This window comes from Pseudophryne corroboree, chromosome 3 (genome assembly GCF_028390025.1).
Source record: "Pseudophryne corroboree isolate aPseCor3 chromosome 3, aPseCor3.hap2, whole genome shotgun sequence".
NCBI classification, from domain to species: domain Eukaryota; kingdom Metazoa; phylum Chordata; class Amphibia; order Anura; family Myobatrachidae; genus Pseudophryne; species Pseudophryne corroboree.
Window position 1 is genome coordinate 3,545,902 of NC_086446.1, and position 19,806 is coordinate 3,565,707.

The 19,806-nt window shown below is 45.9% G+C and overlaps 1 long non-coding RNA gene and 1 pseudogene across 1 annotated transcript; both read right to left on the reverse strand.

Moving 5' to 3' along the window:
• Positions 1 to 19,806, reverse strand: part of LOC135056588 (oocyte zinc finger protein XlCOF7.1-like) — a 195,415-nt pseudogene that overhangs the window by 30,541 nt on the left and 145,068 nt on the right.
• On the reverse strand, positions 8,474 to 18,888 carry LOC135054496 (uncharacterized). Its single transcript, XR_010243524.1, has 3 exons — positions 18,772 to 18,888; positions 18,173 to 18,321; positions 8,474 to 8,660 (listed from the first exon to the last, which is right to left on the reverse strand). It is a non-coding gene; the product is annotated as an uncharacterized LOC135054496 (long non-coding RNA).

Consider the following 19,806-nt stretch of genomic DNA (forward strand, 5'->3'; position numbering starts at 1 on the left):
ATATTTGTCCCAGGTTCTTGTCTTACATGTTTTAGAAAATGTTAACTTCTAGGAAAAATGCTTTTTGTTTTGTCTGAACCTTTTCAGTTTGCTGTAAAAGCTGGGTAAAGGCTCTGAGAGAGAGATAAGGCGAGTTCTAGACATTGGGCCCAGTTCGGGTCTTTGGCCTCACAGAGGGCTAATCAGGGTTTCAGCTGTGTAAGAGTGTTATAGTGCTTCTAACCTGATTAGTATGGGCAGACTGCCTGGGAAGGCTGCAGGATCTGTGTGTGAGAGACACGCTTTCTGATGCAAGTGAGCTATACAGTATGTACTGAAGAACTCTGTGTTTTGTTTAGTGACAGTTAGGAATATCTTATGTTTAGTTAGTGCCGGACAGGCAAGGTATTTTTATTTTGGGGTTTGTTTTAATTTTCTGTTTCAATAAAACTGGCCGGGGTCAGTTGTACCAGAAACTGGACTTGTGTTATTCCTCAGCTGCTGCGTGCTGCCATATTCCCTAGGAAGGGGCACCTTGCACCCCTACAGTGTTACAATATATATATATATATATATATATATATAAAATCCCGGAGATCCAATATAGTTATTGGCAGGCAACTTTTTTCCTTGGTCCACTGCCCCTGAAACAAATCCTTCCTGACATCGTTCCCCAGCCCTGAAGACTGGCATCTGTTGTCAGACTTTCCCAATCGGATATCCAAAAGGGTCTCTCTTTGTCCAGATGGAATGTCTCTAGCCACCAGGCTAATGACCTCCTTACTTCCAGAGTAAGGTCCATCGTCTGCGTTTTTGTCTGATGAAAACCATTCCATTTGGTAGGGATCAGATGTTGCAAAGTGTCATGATCCTGACTGTATTTCTTATATTCTGAGGCTTACCTCAGCGTATCCTGTAACTTGCATCTGTTCAGCTCACCAGGAACACTGCAAATCTGTGTTTGCTTACCTTGATTAGCCACCTGAGTAGGAATTCCTCTAAATCACAGGTTCTCAAACTCGGTCCTCAGGACCCCACACGGTGCATGTTTTGCTAGTCTCACAGAATCACAAGTGAAATAATTAGCTCCACCTGTGGACCTTTTAAAATGTGTCAGTGAGTAATTAATACACCTGTGCACCTGCTGAGTTACCTGCAAAACATGCACCGTGTGGGGTCCTGAGGACCGAGTTTGAGAACCACTGCTCTAAATAATCAGTAATCAGCTGTGTGCAGCATTTTGATTCTTCACTGTGTTCATTCTGGAGTAGTCGTAAAAGTCAGCATCCTCTGTTAATTTGCAGAAGTTCAGGCTTCAGTGTTTTTTCTGCCTGCTAGGCCTCACTCCACATCAAAACCTAACCTAGAGTATTAACATGACAGGGTCTGATCACCTGACCTGGAGCTATCCAATCCTGTGCCATCCTGAGACTCTCTGAATCACCTGAATCTGTTCACCAATCACCAGGAACTATAAGTAAAGAGACTTGTGTTACAGAATCTGGCAGTTCCTTGTGTCACACGAAGCTGACCTCCTTAAAAGGCAACACTATTACCTTAATTCCTGTAAAACTCCGCTTTTTGCTACCCAGTCTGGATTACAGTTGTGTTACCAGTTATATCCAGTACGCTTCAGTCTCGTCTTAAAGACACAGCCGCAGTATTCTTCAGTCTTGTCTTAAAGTCACAGCTACAGTCTTCAGTTCTTCTTCAGCCTCGTCTTAAAGTCACAGCCACTGACTGTGACAGGATACGGCTCCCTCTGCTGAGGCCAGGGTTCGATCCCCGGTCAGGGATTGCTCCTTACTACTTATTCTCACTGATTTCCACGGACCAGCCAAATATACACATAGACCTGCAGTTACCCAGACTTCACATAGACACCGGGTTCATAAAAACCACAGTCTTGACACAGGTCTCTGATAGAACTGAGCATACTCTACCATGTCGAATGTTGACACAACCAATCCCATTAATGCATTGCTGCGTGAATGGATATCTTCCGACTGTGTAGCAGCTCCTGAATCCTTGAATGAACTTTGTCTATTTTGTTCTACCTACAGTTGCGTTTCCAGTTATATTCGGCAGCAGCCCGGATTACAGTAGCATTCCAGTTAAATTTGTACCCAGTCCGGTTCCAGTCTCACCGGTAACCAGTCCAGTTCAACATCTTCAGCTCTCCTCCCAGATCTGCATAACTCCAGTGAATCTATTTCAAAGCAACCTTGAGTACACAAACACTTACTCCTGTGACAGTATATCCAGTTCATTCTCACCAATACATTCACCATCCTGCTATCAACACCAAGTCCCTGGTGATTCTGTGGTCAGGATACGGCTCCCTCTGCCGAGGCCAGGGTTCGATCCCCGGTCAGGGATTGCTCCTTACTACTTAATCTCACTGATTTCCATGGACCAGCCAAATATACACATAGACCTGCAGTTACCCAGACTTCACATAGACACCGGGTTCATAAAAACCACAGTCTTGACACAGGTCTCTGATAGAACTGAGCATACTCTACCATGTCGAATGTTGACACAACCAATCCCATTAATGCATTGCTGCGTGAATGGATATCTTCCGACTGTGTAGCAGCTCCTGAATCCTTGAATGAACTTTGTCTATTTTGTTCAGAGGTAAAACTACTCTCTGAAGGCTTGAATCCAACACAGCCCCCAAGTGAGTCATCCTCCATGACGGAACCAGAGACGATTTTGCCCAATTTATGAGCCAACCGTGCTTCTGCTCTATTGTCTGCTGCAGATGACACAGAAGCAACTCCTGAGACTGTGCCAGGATTAAAAGATCGTCAAGGTATGGAACAATTCTTATCCCCTGCTGGCAGATAAGCTGCCATTACCACCATGATTTCGGAAAATACTCTGGGGGCTGTGACCAATCCGAATGGCAGAGCCTGGAACTGAAAATGCTGTTGGAGGATAGCGAACCTAAGGCTATAGGAACATGTAGGTAAGCATCCTGGATGTCAAGGGACACCATAAAATCCCCTGGCTCCATGGCCAAAATGATGGAACGCAAAGTTTCCATATGAAACCAAGGCACCCAAATGTACTTGTTCAGCACTTTTAGATTGAGTGTGGGCCGAAACGACCCTTTTGGCTTCTGGACTAGAAACAGGCTGGAGTAGAAACCCTGTCCTAGTTGTGCAGGAGGACTGGAATGATTACTCCTGACTGAAGCAATTTCTGAACTGCCTCTTGCAAAGCCTTAGTCCTCGTCTCTTTCAAAGACGGGCTGGTACAAGAAAACCTTTGAGGAGGGTTTTTCTTGAAACCAAACTCATAACTGTGCGATACCGCTTCTTGCACTCAGGCATCTGTTGTAGACTGCTGCCAGATCTGTGTAAATTGAAGAAGTTTGCCTCCCACCCTGAGATCCCCCAGGTGGAGGCTCGCACCATCAGGCTGATGGCTTATCTTCTGTTTTAGAAGCCAATCCTCTGGTAGCTCAATGCTTTTTAGTCTTACCAGACTTGCTGTATTGGGATTGTTTGCCAACACCTTTTCCTTGTAACCGAAAGGGACGAAAAGCTGGAAATCTAGGCTTGAATCTGTATGTGGAAGGAAACCTCACTTTCTTGGAATCTGCTTCGGACTCCAAAATACTGGTTAATTCTTTACCAAAACGAATATCTCCAGTAAAAGGCAAAGACCCCAGAACCTTCTTGGATTCTGAATCAGCTTCCATGTACGTAGCCAAACCGCTTTGTGAGCAGCTCCTGCTGAGGCTGATGCTTGAGAGGCAATTGTACCCATATCCAAGGCTGCTTCTTCCATAAACATCGCCGCCTGTTTTATATGTGCAATATGGCATTCTTGTTCTCTAGATGTCATTGGAAGATCTTACTCCAATGCATCAGCCCAGGCAGCAACTGCCTTCCCCATCCAGGCTAAAGCCATGGCTGGTCTTATGATTGCCCCAGACATGGAAAACATTTTTTTAGAAAACCATCAACTCTCCTATCCGTGACATCATTTAATGATGTTGAAGGCAGAGGTAATGTAGATTTTCGCACCAATTGAACGGCATGCCTATCTACTTTAGGAGCCACCTCTCTTTTTAAATGGTCCCCAGCTGGAAGAGGATAATTGGAATTCTAAACTTTTTCTTACTGGGCATAACCCAAGCCTCTTGTATAATTTCCGTCAGCTGTTCTTGCCCAGGGAACTCAGTCCTACCTGTTTTGGGATGTTTAAACACAGGTGCCTTAGAATTTAACACAGGCACTGCTGCCTCCTCTAAGAATAGAATGGCTTTCATAGCACTAATTAGCTCAGGTATGTCCACTGAGCTGACGCCTTCCTCCTCGTCTCTGTATGCAGAACCGGAGAGTGATGAGTCTTCATCCTCTGACGAATCCTCATCTGAAACAGGTGTAGACTGTGAAGATGTTGTTTCAGGTCTATGCGATTTACTTACCACTGCCCTTTCAGACTGTTTGTTGAGAGGCTGCTGCTTCCCCTGCTGGATGTAATAAACGCCAGGTGGAATGCTGCATGTAAGGGTTAATAGTGTAACCTAGGGTGTGGTTCATTGGGTCGACATACATTAGGTCGACCACTGAAGGTCGACATGCATTAGGTTGACATGGTCACTAGATCGACATGGAAAAAGGTCAACATGAGTTTTTTTCCGTTTTCCTCATAAAGTGACGAGGAACCCCAATTAGTGCACCGCTATGCTCGCCCTGCTTCGGGCAAGGTTACTGTTCCCAATTGTAGTCCACGTGGATCGTTAAGTATGAAAAAGGTGAAAAAAATTGTGAAAACCCCATGTCAACTTTTTTGCATGCTGACCTAGTACATGTAGACCTAGTGACCATGTCGACCTTCAGTGGTTGACCCAATGTATGTTGACCTATTGCTTGTCGACCTAACGACCGCCTCCCGTAACCTATCCCTGGTACAGAAGTTGGCATTATCCGCTCAGCTATACTGGATAATGTCTGTGCAAAAGTAGCCCATGGGGGATCCACTTGCACCTGTGCCTGCCTTAGATTATTTAAGAGGCTTTGGTGAAAGCTAAAACAATTTGTATACAAATCATTCTGAACCAGATCCTGAGAGGTTAACCCATCTCTGCAAGAAAACATGACATGAGTGTCGACGCTGCTGTGAGTGTATTTTCCTCACCCTTTCAGCTCTTAGACATGATAAATAATCACACACCTGTACAGTGTTAACTACACAATTTGTGACTGTAATCACCTAAAATTTTGTTAAAGTGACACACAATCTAACCCTACCCTGCTTTGCACCAGCACTGAGGATCGGAATACACAGAAAACTGACAGAAGTATAGTAAAGTTAGCAATCACAATAGGTATCAGTCACAAGTTATACATTAGTATAAAAAGCAGTATGAGCACATCATCAACTATAAAATACATTTCAAGTATGTAGGAGACACATATTACTGCATTACCTTATATAGGAGTTTTAAACATAGTCGCACAGCAAAAGAAACAGCAGCAATAGTTTACAGACTTATATGCATTCGGCACTTATCCAACCATTCATACTCATAGGTAGATAGAGACAAAGGGCCTAATTCAGACTTGATTGCTAGGCTGCGTTTTCGTACAGCGGGCGATCAGGTCTAAACTGCGCATGCACCGCAATGTGTTGGCATGTTGAACGGGTACAAAGCGGAACGCCACTCAGCGATGGGTTTGTGCAAACTATCCTTTCACACGGGCGTTCACAAGGAGATTGACAGGAAGGCGTATGTGGGTGGCAAATTACTGTTTTCTTTGAGTGTTTGGATCCTGATTATGCACCTAGACACTGCACCAATACACCCCTCAACCAAGCTAATTACCACAGATCATTTCATCTCATGTTTATTACTTACGTGTGCTGGTATCTGTAGGGGTTGTCTCCTCCTTACACTGCTGATCACCCCTCACATACGTCTCTTCTTCTCCCTCTATATCTTCTTTCTTTATATCAGTCACATACGTCTCTTCTTTTCCCTCTGTATCTTCTGCCTTTATATCAGTCATATACGTCTCTTCTTCTCCCTCTATATCTTCTGCCTTTATATCAGTCACATACGTCTCTTCTTCCCCCTCTATATCTTCTTTCTTTATATCAGTCACATACGTCTCTTCTTCTCCCTCTATATCTTCTGCCTTCATATCAGTCACTTTCGTCTCTTCTTCTCCCTCTATATCTTCTGCCTTAATATCAGTCACATATGTCTCTTCTTCTCCCTCTATATCTTCTGCCTTCATATCAGTCACATACGTCTCTTCTTCGCCCTCTATATCTTCTGCCTTTATATCAGTCACATATGTCTCTTCTTCTCCCTCTATATCTTCTGCCTTCATATCAGTCACATACGTCTCTTCTTCTCCCTCTGTATCTTCTACCTTAATATCCATCAGATCTTCGCTCTAAATAACCAATAAAATAATAAAGTCTGAATTCATTGAGAGTAAACAGTGTGATATCAGTGTATAAAACACACAGCTCCACTACACATCATTAAAAGACAGTCACGTTGGTATATTGGTGAGACCTTAAATCCACCTACCTCAACCTCCTGTGGGATCCTGTGATTCTCCTCTGTACAATCCTGGGAATACAGAGGATGGGGACATCTCTCTGGGGGATCTCTGTTACTGGGCCCATCTGTAGGAGACACACAGTGACTGAGTACAGTGTATATATGTGATTATCAGGTGATGTGTGTATATAGGTGGTAATTCCGAGTTGTTCGCTCGCAAGCTGCTTTTAGCAGCTTTGCACAAGCTAAGCCGCCGCCTACTGGGAGTGAATCTTAGCTTATCAAAACTGCGAACGAAAGATTCTTAAAATTGTTAATACACACCTCTTAGCAGTTTCTGAGTAGCTCGAGACTTACTCGGCATCTGCGATCAGTTCAGTGCTTGTCGTTCCTGGTTTGACGTCACAAACACACCCAGCGTTCGCCCAGACACTCCTCCGTTTCTCCAGCCGCTCCCGCGTTTTTCCCAGAAACGGTAGCGTTTTTTCCCACACGCCCATAAAACGACCAGTTTCCGCCCAGAAACACCCACTTCCTGTCAATCACATTACGATCACCAGAACGAAGAAAAAACCTTGCAATGCCGTGAGTAAAATACCTAACTGCATAGCCAATTTACTTGGCGCAGTCGCAGTGCGGACATTGCGCATGCGCATTAGCGACTTATCGCTCCGTTGCGAGAAAAAAATAACGAGCGAACAACTCGGAATGAGGGCCATACTCCAGTGTCCCCTAGTGGATGAAGGAGAAATAAATGATGATATTTGTAAGTGAAGACATAGGCAATGGCGTACTACCTATATAAAAAAACATTGGATCTGACTTATTTTTAAAGTACAAATAAAATGTGATTTTGACAACTCGGAATGACCACCATAGGGCCCCCATACCTGCTCTCCCCTGTACAATACACAACAGTCTCCTCTTACCCAGTGATGTGAGGGGCCGGTGATTCTCCATCATCACGTCCTTGTACAAATCCCTGTGTTCCTCTATATACTCCCCCTCCTGCATGGAGACATAGACACAGAGTGATACAGTCATCACCCAGACACATCCCCCGGTGTTACTGTATAATGTCCCATTCCCAGCAGTCACCTCTCCAGTCATCACCCAGACACATCCCCTGGTGTTACTGTATAATGTCCCACTCCCAACAGTCACCGCTCCAGACATCACCCAGACACGTCCCCTAGTGTTACTGTATAATACCCCATTCCCATCAGTCACCTCTCCAGTCATCACCCAGACACGTCTCCTGGTGTTACTGTATAATGCCCCATTCCCGTCAGTCACCTCTCCAGTCATCACCCAGACACGTCCCCTGGTGTTACTGTATAATGCACCATCGCCAGCAGTCACCTCTCCAGTCATCACCCAGACACATCCCCTGGTGTTACTGTATAATGCCCCATTCCCAGCAGTCACCTCTCCAGTCATCACCCAGACACATCCGCTGGTGTTACTGTATAATGCCCCATTCCCAGCAGTCACCTCTCCAGTCATCACCCAGACACGTACCCTGGTGTTACTGTATAATGTCCCATTCCCAGCAGTCACCTCTCCAGTCATCACCCAGACACATCCCCTGGTGTTACTGTATAATGCCCCATTCCCAGCAGTCACCTCTCCAGTCATCACCCAGACACATCCGCTGGTGTTACTGTATAATGCCCCATTCCCAGCAGTCACCTCTCCAGTCATCACCCAGACACGTCCCCCAGTGTTACTGTATAATGTCCCATTCCCAGCAGTCACCTCCAGTCATCACCCAGACACATCCCCTGGTGTTACTGTATAATGTCCCATTCCCAGCAGTCACCTCTCCAGTCATCACCCAGACACATCTCCTAGTGTTACTGTATAATGTCCCATTCCCAGCAGTCACCTCTTCAGTCATCACCCAGACACATCCCCTGGTGTTACTGTATAATGCCCCATTCCCAGCAGTCACCTCTCCAGTCAGCAGCTGAATGATCTTGTTGGTGAGTTCCAGGATCTCCTGGTCATTGTCTCTCTCATGTATCAGTAAGTAAAATGGAGGCACCGGGATGGGGCTCTGGGTCCTGCTTAGTCCTCCTGACACAAGGGGGCGACTGCTGGTTGTCTCATACTTGCCAGATGTCTTCCTCACTACTGTGTATTCCTGTGTATTGGGGGAGAAAGCAAATATCACTGCACACACTGCCTGATCGCCCTCACTTCCCCAGTCATGTCCCTGTATAATTGCTATAGATATAAGTGCTGTCACTGAGACACTCCCAGATCCCCTCACCTCACCAGTCATGTCCCTGTTGTCACGGAAGTAGCAGCTGGAACTGATATTTCCGGACTGGATTCGGTTTGACAAACGGGCTCTCCTGGATGGAGGTGGACTAGCTGGATGAAGTTCCTTCGCATGTAGTGAAGCAATAATCAAGACTGAAGAAGCTCTTAGTAAAAGAATAAAAGAAGGTAGCACTTAGAACTCATGCTGGACTGTCCCCAGAATGGGGCGGGTGTTGAAACCGGTGTCCCGTGAACCGTGTCAGGATTGAGTTCACGCTGGCCAGCATGAATTTGCGGTCAGCTGGACAAGACTGAGGCAGAACGGAACATCTGCTTAACACGAGGAGCCTCAGCTTCCAAACTGGAGGTGTGGAGACACAGGATGCCTGTAGTGGAACTGCAGGATACAGGATAGCGACCAGGTTCTAAGCGCAGGAATCTGGGAGCATAGAGCACAAGCTTGCAGACTAGCTGTGGCACACGTTGCACAGGCATCTGAATACAAGATCTCTAAAAGGTGGACAAAAGTGTTTAAGATTACAACCAGGCGTCCCCAGGAGTGATCATCCACAGCCAGGCGAGAGATCCACATACCTCCTGCTACCTTCACCGACGCGTTTCGATAACAAAGGTTATCTTCCTCAAGGTGTGAGATCTTGTGTTGTTCACTAATCCAAGAGGTATTGCAGATGACCATAACGCCTCGGGAATCCACTATTTCCTTAAGCTCGAACTCTATTCCTCTATCAGTAAGGACTCTAGATCGAGGAAGCTTCTTTTGAAATAGATTCTGAATTAAAGGCTTCAGAATAGAACTATTGAATGAGTTAGGAATTCATAAATACGAAGTGAGCTTGAGTTTAAAGGCCACTGGATTGATGACTTTTTGAACAGGAAACGGTCCAATGAAACGAGAGGCGAATTTCACTGACGGAACTCGGAGCCTTAAATTCCGAGTAGACAGCCACACTAGATCTCCAATATTAAGACTGGGCACTGCTCGTCTCTTTTTGTCAGCGTGAAGACTTGGGAAGAGCCGTATGTACTTGCTTCCAAATTTTTTAAAATTGATGAACAGAAGAATCAACTGCTGGGAGGTCTCGAGTGGGTAGGCTAAGAAATTCTGGAACTTGTGGATGCAGGTCATACACAATGGAAAACGGAGTAGTTTTGGAGGAGTGATTAGAATTATTATCAGCAAATTCTGGCCATGGGAGTAGCTCTATCCAGTCATCTTGAGAAGATAAGTATATGCGAAGGAAAGTTTCCAGGTCCTGATTAACTCTTTCTGTCTGAACATTAGTTTGTGGGTGATATGCAGTTTGATTTGAAATACAGACAAGGAGACTTCCAAAATTTGGCTACAAAACTGGACACCTCGATCAGATATCATTTCTGTAGGCAATCCATTTAACTTGAAGACAGTAGAAATAAAGAGCCACACTAATTCTGGAGTGGAGGGTAATCCTTTGAGGGGAATGAAGTGAGCCATTTTTAAAAAAAAATTAAAAGCAGTCAATGATCACCCAAATTGTAGTGAAATCTTTGGTGTTAGGTAAGTCCGTAATAAAATCCATTGACAAATGGGTCCATGGTCGGAGAGGAACGTGGAGTGGACCCATGGTGCTTGACAGGATATTCTATGCGAAGAACACTTGATAAAGGAGAAATAAAGGAGGGGAGTATGCTTTGCGCTTGAAACAATATATCAAAAATTAGATGTGCACATCTAATTTTTGATATATTGTTTCAAGCGCAAAGCATACTCCCCTCCTTTTTTTCTCTCTAGATTTTAACGTTGCAACCTGGCAAGTTGTTTATGCTTAGCTGCTGAAACATCTCAAATATATAACTATTTACACTATTACAGCGCCGGGTTATCACAAACGGTCTCCGTTTTGTGATCTCTTTCTTTTCTTGTTTAAAAGGAAGAAATAAAGTCAGAGATATCAGATCTCGTGGAAGGCCACCAGTAGGATCGCTGCACAATCTCTGGGATCTTGTGGATTCCAGCATGGCCAGAAAACTGGGAAGCATAAGACCAGATAAGAAGGTTTTTTTTTTTACGAAGATCAGGTGGATCAGGTCTTCCCAATAGGAGGTTGAACTGTGGTTGTGGTAAAAACTGTTGGGCTTAGCACTAGACTAGGGAGGTGGACTTACAAACTCTCCTCAGGGCAGAGGGACCAGGATAACACATCCACTTTTTTATTCTAAGAACCGGGGGTATATTTACGAAGATTCGTATTTGTGTCGATTTGGTGGGAGTTTAATCTCGAATTGTATCGGTCGTGTTGTTTTTTTCAACTTTTTGAAAAAAAGTGCGTGTAATTTACTAAGCTACCGAGCTGTCTTCTTTTGTATTTTCCGATGTCCATGTGATTTGTATTGTCGGGCAGTTTTTTACGGGAGTGATTGGTAAAACACTGCCGGACTTAACACAATGAATCCCGGCCGGATCAGTGAGATCCGTGCAGGGCTTCATTGTGTGCATTACATGAAGTGTGGAAAGTGGTAAAAATAGAAACAAAGTTTGCGTGGGGTCCCCCCTCCTAAGCATAACCAGCCTCGGGCTCTGCGTCCAGTCCTGGTTCAAAAAATACGGGGGAGAAAACACGTAGGGGTCCCCCGTATTTTTTAAACCAGCACTGGGCTCCACTAGCCAGAGAGATAATGCCACTGCCAGGGGACACTTTTATACTGGTCCCTGCGGCCGTGGCATTACCCCCCCACAACTTGTCACCCCTGGCCACCCCAATTAACTTTGCGGTTAACCGCAGACCTCAAATTTCCCATCATTGGTTGTAATGGAGCTGCGCTAAGCTTCATTGTAACCAGTGCGCTCCTTCTTATTGACAGTGCAGGAGCACACAGCCAATCAGGAGAGTGCCATGATGTGGCGCTCCCTGATTGGCTGGCGGGACCTTCACTGACAGAAGTCACGGGGGGTCCCGTCGGTTGGGGAAAGGGGTTCCATGTGTAGACATGGAACCCCTTTAGTAGCGTGGACCGGGTTTTTAATTTTTATTTTATTTTAAACAAGTACGTGGATCACAAAGTCAATGAAGAGGACAGAACGACGCCGGATTATTTGTAAGTATAATTTTTATTTACAGGTACCCTGTGGATTCTATGTGGACAAAGGGACCGAGGTGCTCCGTGTCAACATAGGTAAGTATGTCTGTGTGTAAGTGTGCATGTATGTCAATTAAACTTGTACTATCACGGTGTGTGTTGTGTATTTTTGGGGGTATTTTTATTGTAGTAGAACTACAGGTACCTGCGGGCCCGTTATTTTCCCGCATGCTGGTACTTGTGGTTCTCCAAGTACCAGCTTGCGGAGGAGGCTTGCTGGGACTTGTAGTTCTTCTACAAAAAAGAAACATATTCTTTAAATTTACACAATGGCTATCAGCCTCCCATCCACCACCCACAGATGGGGGGGGGGGGGGCAGTTTCGGGCTTCACCCCTGGCCCTTGAGTTGCTGGAGGGGGAGACCTCTTGATTTAAGGGGCTCCCACTCCTCCAGGGAACCCCGGCCAGGGGTGACTAGTTGGGGGTTAATGCCACAGCCACAGGGACCTACATCAAAGTGTCCCCCAGCTGTGGAATTCTCTCTCTGGCTAGTGGAGCCCGGTGCTGGTTTAAAAAATACAGGGGACACCTACGAGCTTTCCCCCCCATATTTTTTGAACCAGGACCGGACACAGAGCCCGGTGCTGGTTGTTTAAATATGAGGGGACCCCAGTTATTTTTTTCCCTGTATTTTTTCAACCAGGACCGGCTCAAAGAGCCCAAGGCTGGTTATGCTTAGGAGGGGGGACCACACACAATTTTTTTTCCGATTTTTAACCCATTCACACCCCTTCCTACTGATAAGCATGCATGGATCTCACTGATCCGTTCAGGTCTATTTGAAAACTGCTTTTTTTTATTTACGAATTCTAACATTTTCCGTCAGTTTTTGGCTATTGCCGGCAGTAATTGTGAATATGAATTATTAGTAAATTACCGAGTTGTATAAAATAATAGGGGTGTTTGACAGATGGTGTATTCATTCGTATTTGTGAACTCTACAGTTAAAACAAATACGAATGCCCTCATCACTGTGTTTAGTAAATTCCACAGATGACTCTTTGAAAGAAAACCCCCAAATCGAACAAAATCGGGAGCTTAGTAAATATTCCCCTGGGATGGTATGTTAGTGTGAAATCGAAAAATGAAAAGAAAAATGACCCAACAAGCCAACCAGGGATTGAGACAATGGCGGTTCTTCAAGAAGATTACATTTTGTGGTCAGTATAAATTGTCACAGGTTGTTGAGATCCTTCCAGAAGATTGTGCCATTCCTCTAAAGCAAGTTTCACGGCCAAGAGTTCTTGTTCGCCAATTGCATAGTTTTTTTTTTCAGCTGACAAAAATTTCCTTGAGAAAAACCCACAGGGATGTAATGAATTATCTGCAGCCCTCTGTGAGAGGACCACCCCTACAGCCTCTGAAGAAGCATCCACTTCCAGCAGAAATGGTTTGCTGGTATCCGGTTGCTGGAGCACTGGGGCTGAAGTGAAGGCCTCTTTGAGAAGTTGAAACGTGGATACCGCTTCAGGTGACCATCGTGACGGATTGGCTCCTTTTCCGGTGAGAGCAACTATGGGATCTACTATAGTTGAGAAACCATTGATGAATTTATGGTAGTAGTTAGCGAATCCAGGAAACCGTTTGTGGTAGGTTGGGTCCAGTTAAGGATAGCAAGAACTTTCTCTGGATCCATTATGAGACCGGAGGCGGAGATTATGACCAAGGAATGGAATGGTGGTTACCTCAAATACACACTTCTCCATTTTGCATTTAAGTTGATTTTATCGCAGTCTCTGAAGAACCTTGCAAACTTTTTGGCGATGTGACTCTATATCTGATGAAAAGATCAGGATGTCATCCAGGTAGACCACTACAAACTTGTAAAGCATGTCGCAAAATATTTGTCACAACTGAAGGTTTTGGCTGACAGGAGGAAGCCTCAGTTGTAGGGACTGAAAGGAACTTAAACCGGGGAGGTTTAATAAGACCCCTGGACATGTAAGTGTTAAAGGAAACCCGAAGGTGTGACCATGACAACCAGGTAAAAGTAAAATAAAAGTTTATTAACAGACTCCGTGTAATAACAGACAGCAAATAATGGCAATGGCAAATAATATAGTTCCTGGAACACTTTTACCATGGAAGGTATCACAGAGCACTAGTAGGTTAAAGAACAGCTGTTAAAGTCCTTTGATGAAATAACCTTACCAGGCCTGGCTGTAGTAGTGAAGATAGCCGAGGAACATGCCAGTAGATGTAATGAATAAAGTTGGTAACTTGAATAAGCTGTTGTATTTGATGGATAGAACCAGCCAGGTGGTAAGACACGGAGTGAGTGCTGGATGGAACCAGCCAGGTGATGAAACACGGAGTGGATACTGTAAGATGCTAGGGAGCGTGGAAACAGAGGAGTTGAAGGATGGTTACCGGTGGTAGTGGATACTGCTGGTAAGTAGGGATCCGCTGGAACAACACCGGCACTTTAAAGGAGCTGGAATCTGCTGGAAGCGGACTGCTGGAAGCAGATGAGTTAATAGCTGGAAACTGGGAGCTGGATCAGCCACGGAGGACTGCAGAGTCAGGCTGCACCGCAGGATGGTAGGCAGGTGCGGGTCTTTTAGTGGATGCTGGAGACAGGAGCTGGAACCTGGAGAAACAGCCACAGGAGAGAGAGACTGGAACAAGGTATGACAAACAAAGCACTGACCATTTCCTGGCCCAGGCACAGGATACTTATACCTGCAGCAAAGCAGGCATTGGCTTGGCAATTATGCAGATTTCCAGAGGCAGTGGATTGGAGGAACTGAGACATGTGATTGGATCCAACATGGCTGCACCCATGTTAGAACTTGGAGGGAAAGCTGGTTTGGAAACCATGTGGAAACATAGCAGTAATGGCGGCGCCGGCAGCAGAGGACAGGAGACGCCAGTTTGACAAGTGTATGCTGAGACTCGTGGATGACAGCGGAGGCCGCGGCAGACATGAAGCATCACTCTGACAACCTGCAACTATAACACAGGAGCGGCGGCAGAGGCCGCAGAGGATGGGAGACGCCATGCAGGATTTAAACATGGCGGCGCTGTTACAGCGTCTCACCGTGACAGGAGGGATATGCAGCATGTAGAGACAAATGGGATCCGGCCTTGGAACGCTGAGCCAGCCTCAGGAGACATCTGAAAGGCAACTAATGGCGTCCAGATACCCGGATCGTGACAATATTTAATTGATAAAATGTTGAAAGACGGCGGGAGCATTACTATGGCCAAACGGCAAAAATAAACACTCATAGTGCCCATATATGGTGATAAATGTAGTCTTCCATTCATCACAAGCGCGGATCCGGATTAAGATGTAAGCTCACCTCAGGTCTAGTTTAGTAAAGACTGAGGATCCTTTGACTCTATCAAAAAGTTCTGTGATCAAAGGCAGTGGATAGCGGTTCTCAACTGTGATCTCATTCAGACCCCTATATTCTATGCAAGATCTTAAGCCCCATCCTTTTTCTTCACAAAGGGAAACACGGCTCCATCCGGTGAAGTGGAAGGGGGAATGAATCCTTTACTAAGGTTCTCCTGCATATATTCAGACATGGATTTGGTTTCTGGAAAGTACAAAGGGTAGGTGCATCCTCGCGGTGGTAGCAACTCGATTGCGTAGTCCCAATGCCTATGGGGCGTCAAGAAGTCAGCACTTTGTTTACTGAAAACGTCTCTATAAAGCAGAGCACTGAATAGGTAATGGGTTTGAGAGATCATAACTGGTATTCCGAAGGGGACGGCCTGCGAGCACACAAGATGAAAGACAGGATTGGTCCCGAGAAAGTTTGCATGTTTGTCCAGTCGAATTTGGAATAATGTCTCAGAAGCCAGGAAAGGCCTAAAACTGTTCCATGGGAAGCCTTGGAGATTACTAGAAGTTCTATTTGTTCCACCCGAAGTGCCCCTTCCCGAATTTGTAGAGGCAGGGTCCGACAGGTGACTGTTCCATGGGTAATACGATTATTATCCACAGCTAGGAGAATAATGTAGTGTGCCAACGGCTGAGTGGGTATTTGGTGTTTCTAAACGATATCGGACTAAATTAAATTCCCTCCGGCTAGGGAATCTAGAGGAGTGGGGACAGAAATTATTTCATGTGATAACTCCAACAGACAAGGATCACGGAGTCAGAGTTTTTGGAGAATGAGAAAGGACTCCTAACCTGGCTTTTCCTCGACCAGTTAGGAACTGAAGTTTCCTGGTCTCTGTGAGCAGGAGGCTACGAGGTGCCCAGACTCCCCAATGTACATACACAAGTGTTTGCGACGTCTCAGCCACTCCTCTGGTGTTAAACGAGCACAGTTGATTTTCATGGGTTCTTCAATGGCTTCCGTGAATGATGGGATGGGAGGTGGAGTAACCCGAGACTTGAAACGTTTGACCCGGTTTTTATCAATCTCACGTTCACGAAATCTCAGGTCTACTTTATTACATAAAGAGATCAATTCTTCCAATGTGGTAGGAAGATCACGGGTCACCAAGTTATCTTTTAGGCGCTCAGACAGCCCATTCCAGAAGGCGGAGTTGAGGGCCTCTTTGTTCTAAGGGAGCTCTGAGGCGAGTGTCTGAAACTGGATGACATATTGTCCCATGGTTCGATTTCCTTGGCGGAGACGCTGAAGAGAGTCTGCCGAGTTCAAAGATTTTCCTAAATGTAGCAATAAATCGTGTATGGTCATTCAGAATAGGATCCTCGCTCTTCTATAAGATTAAAACTCATTCCAATGCTGGCCCAGTTAGCAGGGAGACGATGTAGGTCACTTTAGTTTTTGACAAAGGAAAATTAGCTGGCTGCAGCGTGAAATGAACATCGCATCGATTCAAGAAGCTGCGACACAACTTAAGATTCCCATCTAACTTGTTGGGGGTTGGCAGCCATAAGTGAGATGGTGAATAAACTACTGGAGAGGGGACGACTTGGCTGACAGACGTTTCTGTGCGAACCGAGGAATGAACTCTATCCAACGAGGACTGAAACTGTGTTACTTGTCACTGAGTGGCTTCTAGTCTCTCCAGATGGGAGGCAAAAGTTTGCAGGAGGTCTGTACTCAGGACCTTAGCTCCAGACGGATCCATTTGGCCACTGCAAACTGTCACGCATGTACTATCTGGAACTGATATTTCCGGACTGGATTCTGTTTGAGAAACGGGCTCTCCTGGATGGAGGTGGGCTGGCTGAATGAAGTTTCTTCGCATGTAGTGAAGCAATAATCAATACTGAAGAAGCTCATAGTAGAAGAATAAAAGAAGGTTGCACTTAGAACTCGTGATGGACTGTCCCCAGACTGGAGCAGGTGTTGAAACCGGTGTCCCGTGATTCATGTCGGGACTGGGTTCACTCTGGTCGGTACAAATTAGTGGGCAGTTGGACAATGGTTGAGGCAGGACGGAACAGCTGCTGAACACAAGGAGACTCAGCTTCCAAACTGGAGGTGCCGAGACACACGGATAGAATGCCTGAAGTGAAAATGCCAGATACAGAATAGGAACCAGCTTCTAAGAGCAGGACTCAAGACTCATGGATACACAGAGCGCTAGTTAGCAGACTAGCTGTGGCAGACGTTGCACTGCCATCTGAATGCACCAAGCTGGACCCAGAAATACCCTGCTATCCCATGGGATTGGTCACACAGGTGCTGCCTAGATACTGTCCACTGATTGGCCTGTATTAATACTATACATATAAGTGCTGTCACTTTGACAATCCCAGACCCCCTCGCCTTCCTAGTTATGTCCCAGTATTACTATTATATATAGGCGATGTTACTGTGAAGCTCCCAGATCTTCTCACCTCCCCCAGTCATGTCCTTGTATAATTACTATAAAGGATGTCACTGTGACAATTCCAGATCCCCTCACCTCCCCAGTCATGTCCCTGTATTATTACTATAGATCAGGCATTCCCAACCACGGTCCTCAAGGCACACTAACAGTGCAGGTTAAAGTGATATCCAGGCTGCAGCACAGATGACTTAATTAGTAGCTCAGTGATTTTGATTTAACCATCTGTGCTGCAGCCTGGATATCACTAAAACCTGCACTGTTGGTGTGCCTTGAGGACCGTGGTTGGGAATGCCTGCTCTAGATATAAGTGATGTAACTGTGACGCTCCCAGATCCCCTCACATCCCCAGTCATGTCCCTGTATTATAACTATAGATATGTGATGTCACTGTGACTGTCCCAGATCCCTTCACCTCCCCAGTCATGTCCCTTGATATTATAACTATAGCTATAAGTAATGTCACTGTGATATTCCCAGATCCCCCTCACCTCCCCAGTCAGCAGGTAGATGATCTCCAGGGAGAGATTTATTATCCTCTCCATCTTCTGAATCTTCTCCGTGTCCATCTTCAGTGATCAGTGAGAATACAGAACGTGTAACATATAATAAACACTCTGGTTCCTCACGGTTTGGGATCCTAGAAATAAATTCAATCTAATATACATCACAGAGAAGACATGTAACATAGTCAGATATGTAACACTGAGCGACTAATAAGTCTCTTTGTCCCCAGCCATAGGGCCCTGGTCAGTGATTCCCATAAGTTCATGAACCAGCCGAAATCACAGGCTCCTCCCCCTGAATAATACCAACAACAGGACATCACAGGCTGCTCCTCCTGTATAATAATAACAACAACAACAACAGGACACCACAGGCTGCTCCTCCTGAATAATAATAATAACACTAATAATACTACTACAGGCTGCTCCCCCTGTATAGTAATAATAATAATAACAGGACACCACAGGCTGCTTCCCCTGTATATTAATAATAACAGGACACCACAGGCTGCTCCCCCAGTATAATAATAACGTGACACCACGGGCTGCTCCTCCTGTATAATAATAATATATAGCACCATTACCTGATGTCTCCTCTCTGCTCCTTCCCACCAAGAGTCCCGGATGATGTTATGGGGCACAGGGGGAGGGGATTAGGCCGGGTGGAAGGTGATACGCAGAAGTGGAGTGGAACGCACAGGATGAATGCGTGGTGGACCGCACGGACCGGAAGTGAGCGGGAACGCGGAAGTAGGGTGGAACGCACAGAGCGGAAGTGGCGTGTCCCGGGCTCCGGAGGTGTACCGCTGCAGACGGCTCCGGCCTGGGGTTCCCAGCTGTGTGTGTGGGGGATGATTAGTGATATAGGGGGCGGTATATGAGTGCAGGACCCCCCTCCCCCGCGGTGACTGCTCTGCATGGTAACCCCTTAGTGACCAGACTTCCTGTTACCATGGTAGTGAGTGTCCCCATGATGCACCCCTTGTACAGCACTAGGTGGGTGTCAGTGACTGAGGTCCCCTGACACTCATGCAGCTGCTGTTACATCATGCCATGGCGCTGTGACGTGTAGGTGCACACGGTATTAGCCTGTGGGGTGTATGTGCTATTAGTGGCCACATACACATATTACGGTAATATAGCAGTAGCTCTCCCTATCAGAGGCCGGTTACTACACTGTCACTGAGCGCTACTGAGAGTGACGCCGCCGCAGTGATGTCACTGAGCTGGGAGTGGCCATGGGGATTCCTTAATAGCCGCCTCTGGCTCCACACCGACCCAGTGATAGTGGTGCCAGGGCTAGTAATCTCACAGGGTCTCTCCTGCAGCCCCAAACACCCCTCAGCCCCACTGTGTAATACAGCAGAGACACGTCAGCCATATTGTGCCTCTCATGTGACGCCGCTCAGCGCACCCCCCCCCCCCCCCCCCCATGTGACTGCACATCGTAATGGAATGTTTTACAAAAGTTCATAACCTTAAAAAAATAAAAACTCATCTCCCCCAAGATCCTGAGCTGGAACAAGTATGAAGCTTCCTCTGTGCTGAGTTCTGCTTTCCCTCATATCAGTCATTTGCTATACAGGAGGTGAGGATAATGGTGACATACACAGGCAGCA